This window comes from Labrus mixtus, chromosome 11 (genome assembly GCF_963584025.1).
Source record: "Labrus mixtus chromosome 11, fLabMix1.1, whole genome shotgun sequence".
NCBI lineage: Eukaryota > Metazoa > Chordata > Actinopteri > Labriformes > Labridae > Labrus > Labrus mixtus.
Window position 1 is genome coordinate 27,076,414 of NC_083622.1, and position 13,765 is coordinate 27,090,178.

Sequence of the window (13,765 nt, forward strand, 5' to 3'; positions counted from 1 at the left end):
CCACAGCCAGTCGGCCTCGAGATAGAACAGATTTTCATGGTTTTAGTTAAGCAATAAAAACACAGAAGCGGTCACTAGTATTACACAGCAATCCCAAGAAGATAAAGATATTTGTGTATGTGTGCACTAGTAGAGATATTGTGGAACATCAGATAAGAAGCCTTTAATGTGGGAAATAAGATTATTGTGGGATATTTACTCCACAAGTTAAACCCATTTAGTTGAGTTTTAAGCTGATAATACTGGGAAACCTGCGCTGTTGTGATGCTTTAAGATCAGGTCGGGGGGTGGAGGAGCGCACTACCAGGGGCCCCTATACCTTCCTCCCTTCAACTATCCTCCTCACATCTGGATACAATGTGGGAACAGGGCACTGAGGCCAGAGGGAGAGCTGGAGGGAGGGTGTGAGTGTGCTGGGGGATTCTTTACACAACATCAAGAGCCAGTGGAAAAAGGTGGTGCTGCTGCTGCTGCTGCTGCTGCTGCTGGTAGTGGATGTGGGGCAGTGGGGTTGTGTGTGTTGTGGTGGGGGGTAGTGAAAAAGCTCCCTGTCTTTGGTCTCTTCTTTCCTGTGTAGTTGCAAGGCCCCCCCGAGCAATAGACATACAGAACGAGAGAGAGAGGCAGCTGGGGCTGAGGTACGAGGCAAACAGAAGCTCAGGAATCACAATTTGGGAGCAAACATCCAGAGGAGGGAAAAATGTGGTGTTTCTGCCCATGACGTGGTAAATAGACTAACAGCACTAACAACCTGTTATAGGAACGATGTGTACACTTTTAAGAACAGTTTTCAAGTTCCAGTTTTAATGTGATACACACAAGAGGAATTTATATGAAACCAAAAAACTGAGGTGCACACAAAAAAGGTCATTTAAAAGTACTTCAACTTGAAACGTCTGCAGCATTGTGAAACCTGCTATGAGCTGTTTATCATGGGCGAGGCAGTGCAGCCAATCATATTGTCTTTTTCTTTCCTGCCTTTCTCTTCCTTTTCAAACTTGGACAAACACATTTCCCATAATCAGGGTGTTCTTTTTAAGGGCCTTTTTTAAACCCTGTAACATTTAAACAAAACTGGCATTTAAATATATATCTTAAATACCTGTTCACAATTATTAAAGCCTACGTTTGACAGGAAAATAGAGGGGACAATTTGCCATTGATAAATGCTTGAACAATGATTTTGGATGATTCTTACATTACAGCTCCCTGGAACCACATAAGATGGGAAGTGAATGGATTAAGCACGCAGTGATCACTTTTATGAATTGAATTTGTAAACATCAGCACTTGCCTGCTATAAGAAGATGAACTTCTCAGCGGCCGTTTGCTAGCCTAGCAGTAGTGACATTGCTGATGGCGCTGATTGAAACTACAGTAAGAAAAAAAAAGATTGAACAGCCGTCTGCAAAAACAATCCAATGTGGCAACAGTCCCACTTTTACTAGCTGACCGCCTGCAATCAAAAACCAAAAACCTTTTTTGACTAAAATAACTGCCTAGGGGGGAAATATTAGTTAAAAATGTATCCCTAAAAATGCTAATCAACTGCTGTCTTATCTACAGCCACATGTTTTAATCATTTGCAAATGCCTATTTTTAAGACTGACATCAAGTTACACAGAGGACATTTATCAGTCTTAAAGCATTACAGAGGGTTTTTTCTACAAGTGCTCCTTTACTCACACTGTGGTGTGTTAATTTTGACTTTCACTTTAATATTATGTAATTCATCACATCAGTAATCTGTCAAACAGAAAGCCCTTCCAGTGAAGAGCAAAAATAATCTTTGCAATCGGCTCTTTGCAACATGAACAAAGCATGCAATACAGCAATGGTCTTGCCAGAGAATTCATAATGTCATAGTGACACTCACAGTCAAAACACTGAAATGACTTACTCGTGAGTATTTGCATACAGGTGAGAAGTAGAAATGGATGCAAGAGGATTTACACCTGTGCTTGCAACTACATTCATCTTGCTTTCATGCTCAGTATTGAAGTGCAGCTCTAATGTGGATTTGGGTTAAACCCTTTAGCCCATGAGCGACCCTCCTCCTCCTCCTCACCTCTGTCCTCTGTGACCTTAAACCTTGTTGACCCTGCCAGATCTGCTGTATTACTCCTCGTAACCTAACGCCTGCTCAGTCTCTTTACTGCAAAGTAGCATATATAGTTAAAGGAGAACAATTAACAGACAGATATTTTCAGACGTTACAGCCCAAATTAACTTTTTCAAATTCTTCTATTTGGCTGGTAATGACGTTTTTTAGTGTAGAAATAGGGTCACTTAATAGTATGATTCATTCTTGTGACTGTTTTTTTGAGGTGGCCAACAGTTTCCAGCCCAAAGAGAGACTCCTAAGTGCCTTCTTTATTTCCATATGAGTGGCTCTGCCCTACCACAGCAGGATGTCTTTTCTTTTCCCCCAGCAAAAAAGAGACAAAACAATAGTGACATGCAGGCACGTCAATTACAGCGCCATAAAAAAAAAGTCCTGCTCATTTAAAAAAGCAAACTTTTATCATTAAAGTTGTGATCCCATAGCTGAAAAAAAAGGAATGATGTCTTTTTTTTCCCATCTGTAATCAGAAAAACAAACATTTCTGACAGGATGAAGTCCAAACTTCCGTACATCTGCACCCCCACCCCCACCCCCCCCCCACACACACACACACACACACACACAGGCTAGATCAAATCCCGGCAAGGTTAGGCTAACGATCAGTTCCTCTGTGCGCTGAATGATTAGCTGCAGTAGCCTGGAGACATTTCCAGTTTGTTTCCCTGAGTTGGTCAGACATGCAACATCACTAGCCTTCAAACTCCACTAACTACAACCACTATGTTCAGTTCAGTCTGTCAAAAGAAGGGGAAAAAAAACTTTACACACTAATAGATGATGAATGTGGGTCAGCCGAGAGGCATAGAGGAGCACGGGGATAAACGTTTGTCTGTCATGTTAAAAGTTATTTTTTCATACTCAAATGAGTAACAATGGGAGATAAGTGTGTGTGTGTGTGTGTGTGTGTGTGTGTGTGTGTGTGTGTGTGTGTGTGTGTGTGTGTGTGTGTGTAGGGTGGAGTAGGTAGCAGTTACATATTTGCATCAAAATGAAACTAAAAGTCAGAATGAAAGGTTGCAAATAATTTTCTTCAGTAAAAAATACAAAACAGATAAAGTCCTTCATGTGGATTTGTGTTGAATTTCTGCTTCCAGCCTACCAGGAGAAACAAAGCAAACAAATCTTGAAAATATTCTCGTCATGAGCATTGAGCTCCTACAGGTGACACTCCTTTCTTTAGCTGTTTCCACACATGTACTCCAGTCGGACGATTTCAAACAACATTCAGGACAGCCTGTCTGACATCTTCCCGAGCTGCTCTTATATGTCAACTCACAGCGTGAAGTTTTCCCCTATGGGACGCAGTAGGCTCAGGGCCTCAGGAGGCAAGACATGACGTTAATCCACCAACATGGTCAGGGTGAGGCAATTACAGTCTGATGCTATGATGACAGTTTATGCCTTTATATCAATGCTGCGTGTAATTTGACGTCACAGTGTTTAACAAACAAGGGAGAAGAACACACATGGTGAGCAGAAAGTTCCCACCTGTTGCACACCGTTTGCTCACCGGTCACTTGATATTTAAATGTCATCACCGGTCGGTTCAAACTCAGGGAATTTTCCTATTTTTTTGACTGAATCAGCTCCCCCGGGCTTTACTTTGGAATTTTACTAAGGGGGCCGGGCAGGAATAAATCAGATTAAAGTCGGAGTGAAAAATGTGTTGTTTCGTTGTTAAACATTCAGCTCAGCCTGACAATGTCTGGACATTTTCAGGAGTTTAGTGAATATGTGAAAACAGAATTTGACACCTGAAACTGACTACTCCTTTAGTTCAATTGTCAACAGCTGTGAATAAAGCAGGACTTCTACCTGGGAAACCATAAAACACACCCTTAATCGATACACTCTTGGATTCAGCATATACTTTGCAGACTTTTTAATTCCCATTTTGAGCGTGTTTATGAACTGGTGCACAGTGGTGAATGCTAAAAAGGAGCCTCTCTCTCTCTCTCTCTCGCTCTCTCTCTCTCTCTCTCTCTCTCTCTCTCTCTCTCTCTCTCTCTCTCTCTCTCTCTCTCTCTCTCTCTCTCTCTCTCTCTCTCTCTCTCTCTCTCTCTCTCTCTCTCTGCTTAGGAAACAGTTCACCCAACCCCCACCCTTCCCCTTAATACCCTCTGGGCTGCTGTGAGTTTGGATTAAGTTTGGGTGCCATGTCCCCTCCTCCCTATACCGAGCCCGGCCGTCACCCCTGCAAAACAGTTTGTGTGGCCCATCAAATATGAACAAGGGGGCATTAGGAAGGCCACGGTCTTACAAAGAGACAAACAGACTGGACCGGCAAAGTGGAAGAAATGTGGAGACGAGAAAAACCTGTTCCACACAAATGATTAGTCAGTGACGAGATGCATAACACACAATCAAATATGTTTTTAATAGTTTAAAAAAGATCTTATAGTTCAGAGGGCTTTGTATGATCTTTTTTGAAAGAATCAAACATCTATTAAGACATTTCTTAAATGAAGCATGCTTACAGTGTTTACGTAACAGATATGACATTATACTTTAAAATCCCCATTTTAATTCTTTCTCACTAAGGTAATGAGCGCATCAATGTGTGTGTGCGTGTGTGTGTTTAATGCAGTGGATCAATAATGATAGTCTACTACAGTGACATCTGGGCTGGACAAAGAGTGCTGTTCCTCTCTCTCTCTCTCTCTCTCTCTCTCTCTCTCAATCCCTGATCACAGCCACATGGTTCTCTGGACTATTTCTCCCAGCTAAACTTATTTCTCTTCTTTAATCCCGCTCCAATCACAGCAACAATGCCAGGCGTCACTTCATAGATGCAGGCAGAAATCTATTAACTATGATCACTATGTCAGCCAAACCTGATAAACACAGCTGATGAATCCAGCACGCCCGGCTCGGCGCGGGTGTGTCAGTCATTGTTATTTCATCAGATCATCGATTAATGTGTAAAATGGAAATCGGTGGACATATAATGCAGCCTTGTAATGTAGAATAATGTGTGGCTCTGAATCATTGGAACTGAAGTGTGGTTCCACTTTTGTGTAAAAAAAACGCCACGCTGCTGTGAGCATCCTCAAGTTAATACAAACAGAGCTGCACTGATAAATGGGGTCGATACCCAGCCCTGATTATCAGATTATCAGCCACTCACTGTGATGCATCTCTGTCCAAAGTGATGCAGCTTCTGCACACATACTGTAGACATCTGTACAACTTGTATATGGTCATAGTAGTAGTGGAAATTTGACCTGGCAAATTGTAATTCATGACACATTTGCACTTTATTTGATAGCTTTTTTTGTATCTGTTACGAGGATATTCTTATATTAGTTGTAACTTTTGTAGTACATATTATATATATATAGTATAATGTGGTTTTTTTTGTCAATCTAGAAACTAGATTCTAGTTACACTTACTAGAACTAGCACTGAATCAATCAGTCAACACTTGACTTCCAACTATAATATAGCTTCACATTTCAGGAACTAAATCACACTGTGAAATGTTCAACTGTTCATAAAAAGATTATCTGATATTAAGATCCCCTTAGAACATGGAAATATTCATGGGGACTTCTGTAGTCTCATGATGACATGCTATGTCAGAGGGGTTTTCTGCTCGACTGGAATACAGAATGAACTTCTAGAGGAAAAAAAAAAAACAATAGAATGTGTAGCATTGGTTAAGTTTGATTATAACAATCTCAGCTCAATCATTTTGGCTGACTACAATAAAAAAGAATCAAGACGTGCAACAGGTGAGCAATATGCAACACTACAACCGCATTTGTCTCCCCCATCCTACAACCATGGTGGTACTAACCCCTCCCCCTCCCCAATACCCTGACCCCTCAGACACACTAACCCCTCTCCTATCTTAATCCTCTGATTACCACATCATTTTCTTTGGGTCTCATTTAGACAGCCATCAGGCGTCGCTCTATTATACCTGTAGAGAGCTGCATGGCTTATTGATCCACGTGGGTTTGACAGATGCAGGTGAGAGCCAAATAAAGGGATTAACCGCCCCACATGTCAACAAAGTTTCAAGAAAACTGGCAACAAACACTGTTTTAGCATTAAAAAACTAGAAATGTATAGGATGACAGAAGCAGGAAATGTAAATGCCCAGTGATTTAGTGCTACGTTTCCCATGGAGGACTCATTTATAATTTAATCTAGGAGCTCGGTGTTTCTAGGCTAACACAGAGAGATTGCCCTTTCAGAGTGGAAACCCCCCCACCCCCCACCATGCAGCAGGGAATCAATGCCGTCACCAAAGAACAGACACCAAACCTCATATTAAAATGATGGGACTGTCTGGACCGCCAGCAAAGAGAGCAGTTCTTCCTGTATGGTACTTTTTTCATTTCTGATTCCAAACCCCCGAAGAAAAAGGAACAGCAGCTAAAACAGGTCTGCACTTGTTTTCTGTCTGGCTCAATAATCCAACCTCAATATGCCACAGAAAGTTATTTAAGCCAGTGAAGGCAGATACATCTTTGCTTTCATGTCAAAGAGGCTGATACAATCTAAAGCATAACAAGGAAGAGATGAGAGAAAGAACAGGACGTGTAAAAGCTTCAGCTCAGCAGGAAAACATGTCTGCCTTGTGACTTGATGTCTTCACTTTTTCCCATATTCACTAAAGTTCAAAGCCACACAGTGCTAACAGGAGCAGCTAGGACAGAGATAAAGAAGTGGAAGTCAGAGCAAGGTAGTAATTCAACTCTTAAAAGAACTCAATGGATACAATCTATGACATGAGCATGAACATGTATACACCAGCTAGCTCGCTCTGGAACTTTTCCAGCCATGAATTCCAAAAAAAGTGCCGGAAACCACCCACAAAGACCTCGCTTGGTCCATGCTAATTCTTCCCAGCAGCACATAAAAAAAAGGACTTTTCATTGCCCCAAAGGGAGATCAAGACACCCAACCAAACCCCTCATTTCAAGAACATTTAGCTAAGGAGATACTAGCAGATAGGTGCCTATGATTACAAAAACAAATACAACTCTTAGTTTTTAACATGTCTTCCATTAAGGTAACCAGAAAGGTCATTTTAAAGTCATTGCTGTAAACACAGCATAAACATGTCATTTTAAAGTTGATTTGATGAACATGTTAGCAAAGGTTCATTTACAGTTTCACTATGGAGAAACATGAATCTGTCTTTTTTGTTTTGGCCAATTGATGAATGTAAGTCCAGTATTTACTCTCCTTTAAGCTCTGGTGTTGTCTCCAACAACTCTTAGGAGAAGTGTCTGATTACTCAGCTGGTAATTGCACCACTTTGTTTGCTAGATAGTGGGTTATTTGGTCTTTCTATATGGTATATTTTTCAGGTAACTTTGCTGGAAAATATTATGACTCATTTCACTATTAGACCGGTCAAAGTGAATACAGTCTGGTTTGGGGTCAGACCACCAAAAAATGTTTCCTGAAGTTGCAATACATCTCTGCTAGGCTGAGGGGAACTGTAGAGTTGGGTGATATCTCACTGGGTTCAACATCTCAACTTACATGGTTACAGTTATTGAGATTTTTTTTATTATAGCAGCTTTAAAGCACCTTTTGGTTTGTGTCTATTTTGAGCCCCCTGTGGACAAAGTGGTAACTCTCGTCTCTTTGTTCATCTCGTCCTTTACATGTGCACTAATAGTTTTCTGGCAAAAATGCAACACCCATTTTGAATTATTAGCTGTGAAGGTTTTTTTTTTTACTGCAAATGGCCATGTCACACATCTACCCAATGGCAGACGTTACTGTCATTAAAAGTGACAATATCGATGTAGAACTATAGCCAGCCTCGCTTATGGTCTTGTTTACTTGTGGACGTCATATAGAGTTAAATCACTACAAATTTCAGTCTGTCTCATAACCATCTTAAAACTCACCACAGGAGCTTTCACATACATCTAAGATATGATCTAATTTATGGATATACATTTTTAAAAGGACATGTTCAGCAGAACCAATGACTTATCAATCAGTCAAAAGAGGAAAAACAAAAAAAGGGGGCTGGTTTATAGCCAATTATAAAATATTGCTTCAAATAATCTCCAATGACAGGTTCTGTTTTAGTGTTGACCCCCCCTCTGAGTTGGTGAAGGTAAATGACTATGTCCATGGTGAAAAGGCACAAGGCAGTAATGAGTAATGAAAACAGCCGAGTTAGTGCTGCCATTCAGTGAAGGGCCTGCTGCTGTGGAATGTGAGGCGCCATTCATTCACATGGGTTAAAAATGCATTTCTGCCACCACAAAGCCCTGCCTTGTCCTCATTGTTTTTCAGCACACCAATAAAACACTTCCACATTCTGAAAGGAGAAGACAAAAAAATTAATTTCTAATTTTACTCCTACATATACATGGGGGGCGGGGGGGGCAGGGGGGGGGGAGTGAACTTTGCAAAAACAGTCAAGTCTTTTGAAGGAGATAAAGAGTGGTGGTGGAGTTGAAAGTTCATGATCATGATAAGCATGAAGATGGAAAAGTAAGCACACACACACTGCTTACAGAAGACAAACAGTCCTATTGACGTGAGCTCGATGTGTGCAGCATTTATTCAGTGTATGAAAAGAGGCACGACAATCAAATACAAAAAGCTTCATTCGAGTAATGTCGTGGCTTTTGAGTGACCCGTTTGTGAATGTGAGGCATCTCCAACAGGCTCGCTTTAAAACAAAAAAAAAGGTTTTCCTGTAATTTTGTAACCTTTGTAAAAAACTGTTGATTTAACATGAATCATAACAGTAAGCTGATAGCCACAACATGTGACATATAAACATAGGTCATGTTCCTCTTTTGCTACTCAACAAGTGACCTCAGACATGACACTCTCCTATGACATAACCCTCTCAGAAAAACACCCCCTCATTGAAATCTTAATGTAGATTTGTGGCTTTCTCCTGAACAAAAAAAACACAAGTCCAACCTAAAGTCAATCAATGCAATGTTCAGAAATGCTTCACTGACTATATGGCTCCTTTTATTCCTGGTACTCTTTAAGAACAGGTGGTGCTTTCAAGGACCATTTATTATCTAACAGTTGATTTGGGAAACTTAGGTCATTGATTGTTGTTTTTGTGCTATGCTGTATTGCTGCCGGGTGTAACCACAGAGTAAGAGCTGCAGGCGGTAGAAGAAATGTTTAACACAGTGTCTGAAATCTGACATGGGGGAGACAATGTAATCCTGTCTGCAAAACAACACTCTGTCTCTCTCCCTCCCTCCCCCTCTCCTCATAGCTCTCTCTCTCTCTATCTATCTCTTTCTGTGTGTGTGTGCTGACAGAGGAGAAAATACTGTATCTTTAAACACCAAGACAGAAAAACAGCACACTGCAGAAAGTCAATATTTAAGGAGAGGGGGGAAAATGCTGTCAAGTACAGAAAACTCCCGGTACATGATACTGTGCACATTTTGAGTTTATTAAGATTGTCACTACTGTACCAGGATAATACAACCGACAAAGACACTGAGAGAAGCTGGAAACACCAAACATTTCAACTCACCTACACACATGGTGACAACAGGAATGTTAATATGTGTGTGTGCGTGTGTGACAGCCCTACAAATGTGACAATTCAAATTCTTAATTGCTTCAAAGACATATCAGACAACGCCCACATGTTTGTCTTTATCTTGTGTTTTCCTTGAATATAAACAGCACGGAAAAAAGCAGGTTTTGACTCTCTCTCTCTCTCTCAAATACACACACACACACACACACACACACACACACACACACACACACACACACACACACACAACACTGCAAACTATGCTTTTACATAACTATCTCCTCTGATAACTACTCCAGCTTTCCCCTAGGGAGGATCACTATGACAACCCTATTATAAACCTGTTATAGCACTTAATGTTTACTGTTCCCTTAATGGATGTTACCTAGTATTATCACCTATGGTATAGCAATAATTCTAACTCCTGCTACTGCTTTCTAAGTTTATAGGTCTCTTAGGCTACTTTATAACACTGTTTTATCGCCTAAAATGCCACAATTAGAATCCTGTAAGAAAACAATTTACCCCAATATTAGGCTCCTATAACACACTTTCTGTTGCCTTCATTTATCAAGGTCCCATACTCTTGTTATCAGGCATACATTCCTCAAAATGACCCTTATCGCCGAAGTAGCAGCACATGTCCTTTAGCTGCCCGTTTCTTAATTCACTCGTAAAGGAAATGACTACAGGTTAAGAGTGTGGTAGTCAAAAGATTACTTTAAAGCAGCAGCAGTCCCGTGAACGCACCCTCCAAACAACAAACAATACTAATTACACACAGTCACTTCCTTACCAGTTCAAACACCGCTGGGCACAAACCCTCACACAGATACAGGGGAGACCGGTGCGAGCTCTCCAAAAAAGCCCACGTAAAGAGTCCAGATCCACAGAGATAAGAGGAGACACTCTTCTGAAGCTTCCAGAGCAGCGACTGACAACAGAGACCCCGAGCTTCAACTCTCCAAAAACCGTAACAGTTTATATTTATCGGGTTATCTCTGACGGATTCCTGTCTCCCCGTGTTATAGAACAGCACAGGTTCCTCTCTCTCTCTCTCTCTCTCTCTCTCTCTCTATCTCTCTCCCCTCGCTGCTCCGCTGTGTCTCTCTCTCTCTCTTGTCTCTTGTCGTTTCTCTGCTGCTGCCTTCAGGTACGGTCGGAAATGGCGATATTCCAGAGTAAAAAAAAAAAAAAACAGGACAAACGAAGGAATTCCATTGTAAGTTCAGTGAAGGGCTAAATAGGCTACTGGGAGCTTTCAAGACTCCTTTTTATGCCATTTGCATATAAGAAGATAGTTTTTAGGCCCGTTTTATCCATACGTAGACAAATAGCCTACTTATTAAGATCAGATAGCCTAAGCCCTGAAGCTATCCTGTTTTTCTTTAGTGAGGGTTCAGAATGTAGATGCTCTATCTGGGTTTATTATTCCTATTTACAATAATAAGGAATAAGAAATAGTTACTACATCTGGGTTTAAGAAAATGTACCGGCAACAATATGTTCATGATTAATTGTTTTTCCATTGCTGTTCTTAGTTTCTCATTTGTAATGACTTTTAATTGTCCTTTAATAGTGTAGGCTTTAACTTTTGTTTTTCTTTCTTGATTATATTTCCTGACATCAAGAGATGAAACCCACTGATTGGCGGATAAATTATGAAAAACGAATCTTCACAGATTCATCAAATAGGAAATTAAGAATAATGTTGTTATTAATTAATTTAGACTCATGCCTAAACTATTTCCCATAATTTACGTAGGGCCTCTCTATAGGGAACTCTGAGTAGGCCAACGTGTCTTTCCTATGTAAAAAAAAATTAGGGCATTTGTATTTTTTGTCTCTAAAACAATTACTTGAATTTTTGATCAAACTCGTGCAATTGGATTATGGAAATTGCGGAATCTATGGTTGCACCTGAACGCACCGTGAAGGGAAAGAAGCCCCGTAGAGAGCGAAACACCGAGGACAAGATTGAGGGCGAAAATGAGAAGCAGAAAAGTTTGTCCCTTGTCACTAAACTGCAGTCCACGCAGAGAGACATTATATTTCCCAACATCTCTGTTTCATGTTCCCTGTATGTCTCCATCGCTTCCTATATCAGCGGGGTCCATCCGCCGATGTGTTTGTGTCCCTGTGTGTATTTAGTCTAAGGTGCACAAGAGTAGAAAAGAGGCGAAGAGGCGACAGTGAACAATCAGCTCCACAGCAGTCTCAACAAAATACATGCGCAGCGGGATACGTGCGTAAAAAGACATGTTGGTGCCACAGGCAGATAGCGCTGTCTGTGACTGAGCTGCATGCGTACTTATGTCATATTGGTGTCACCTGTATGTACACGTAAGAGAATTTGAACAAAAAAACGAAAACATAAAACGTCAGTAGTTATGACAGTCTTGCATTGAGAGACCCCCCCCACACACACACACACACACACACACACACACACACACACACTCCAGCAGCTGCAGCTTGGCCCCTTTGTGTCCCTATATCAGCAGACTCACATCCTGTAGGTGTATTATCAATTGGGGGAGAAAAAAAAGAAGTTACATGCACATGGGCGCGCATTTGCACGCCCCCCCCCCCCCCCCCCCCGCGCCACCTTAAACTCACGCACGCACGTACACACCAACACATCATGCAGATGAGTTGTAGGAGCTTGAATATGCGCAAAAGAAAAGAAAGCAGAAGAGAATCGTCACAGAATCTTCCAGCGGTTTCACATCCTCTTATTGGTGGGTGACAACGCACAACCCTCTCCAGCTAAAGGCACCTGTGCCTTGCTCAGTGGCAATTGTGCCATCACTATTATGTAGGACAAGACTTCCTAGTATATAACCCCCCCCTCTTCACCACTATCACCACCACCACTATTTCCCCAGCGTCCACCTCCCACCCTGTGTGTCTGTTTCTCCGTGTGAATAAAACAGTGTTTAAAAGAAGACTTGGAAGTGTTCCTCCATCTCCTGGATGAGTTTGGATGTCTGTTATTTTATTCTTCTTGCCACAAAATGTGTGTGTTTGAAGCTGAGGTGATCGCTGTCCAAATAAAAAGGAGATGAGTGTGTTTAGTGGTAAACTGGTGGAAAGTTTGTCTAGTCCCGGGGATGTTTAGTGGAGGATATGAATCAAGGCTATTCCTACATTTGTTTTTTTTTAATTACAGACATTAAGAAGGCTAAGTTTTCAAAGATTGACACAACTGACTCGTAAAATTCACAAGTGTCGTTTAACTACTCGAAGTTATATTGTGGGTGTGAAAAGAGGTAATTGAACAAGTGTCTTTCTCACCCTTATGACTCCGTGTTTCCTTATTATGATCACCGACAGGCCACACAAGATTTTTTTTTCTCCGAATTAAAACACCCAACTCTTGCCTTTCCTGCATGTAACCTATTTATAAATCAAGATCAGACAATCGACTTCCACCTCTAGCCCATTCAAAGCCCACGATGTGGTCCAGCACACTGTGTAATGCGCATACAAGAGAGTGGGAAAAAGAGATGTTTCATACCTGTTTTATCCACCAGAATAATCCAGGGTGACTTCAAGAAGCACAGACAATCCTAAAGGTGAAAGCATGCTCTTTGCAGTGTATGCTGAAGTGCATGATTGAGTAGGTTGAGTCTATTCTGCCTCGGAGGGGTGAACAGGGATTCCAACCGGATGTTTAAACTACTGCCAAAAAAACAAACTCCATTTCAAAAATAAAGGAATACACTCATGTTACATTTCTAGACACAAAAAACGAAGCTAACATAAAAACAAGTTAACTGAGTATTGCTGTGTCTGTTTTGACATTTCCTAACGACCCCTTTTCGGCAGCCGAATGGTTCCTCCCGCATTAAATGGAACTATCTGCTTTTGTCTCATCAGCGAAAAGTTGTTGATATTACTAAAGACTCCAAAAAGTGCGTATATGGTTTGAAAATGGCTATACCGTATTACTCATTCTTGAATTTAGATTTAAAACGATGTCACAGTAAATTAAAGGGACATAACGAAAGACGGTGTCATTGAATAGTCGCCTAAATGGATGGCTTGAGAGTATCCTCCCTCATCCACCCTTTTGTAACACCCACAGCTGTGTCCAAGGGAGGGAATATATCTGTTTATATAGGAATGCAGTG

General features: G+C 41.1%; 1 protein-coding gene across 3 annotated transcripts in view; it reads right to left on the bottom strand.

Moving 5' to 3' along the window:
- Nucleotides 1–13,234, bottom strand: part of LOC132984337 (zinc finger protein 516-like) — a 52,413-nt gene extending 39,179 nt beyond the window's left edge. For 2 of the 3 annotated variants that reach the window (XM_061051134.1, XM_061051136.1), the window contains exon 1: nt 10,426–10,899. The gene's annotated coding sequence lies outside the window, so the exon portion shown is untranslated. Of the gene's footprint in view, nt 1–10,425; nt 10,900–13,149 lie in introns of those variants that run through there. The other variant, XM_061051135.1, reaches the window with a different exon arrangement.
- Between the last annotated feature and the right edge of the window lie 531 nt (nt 13,235–13,765).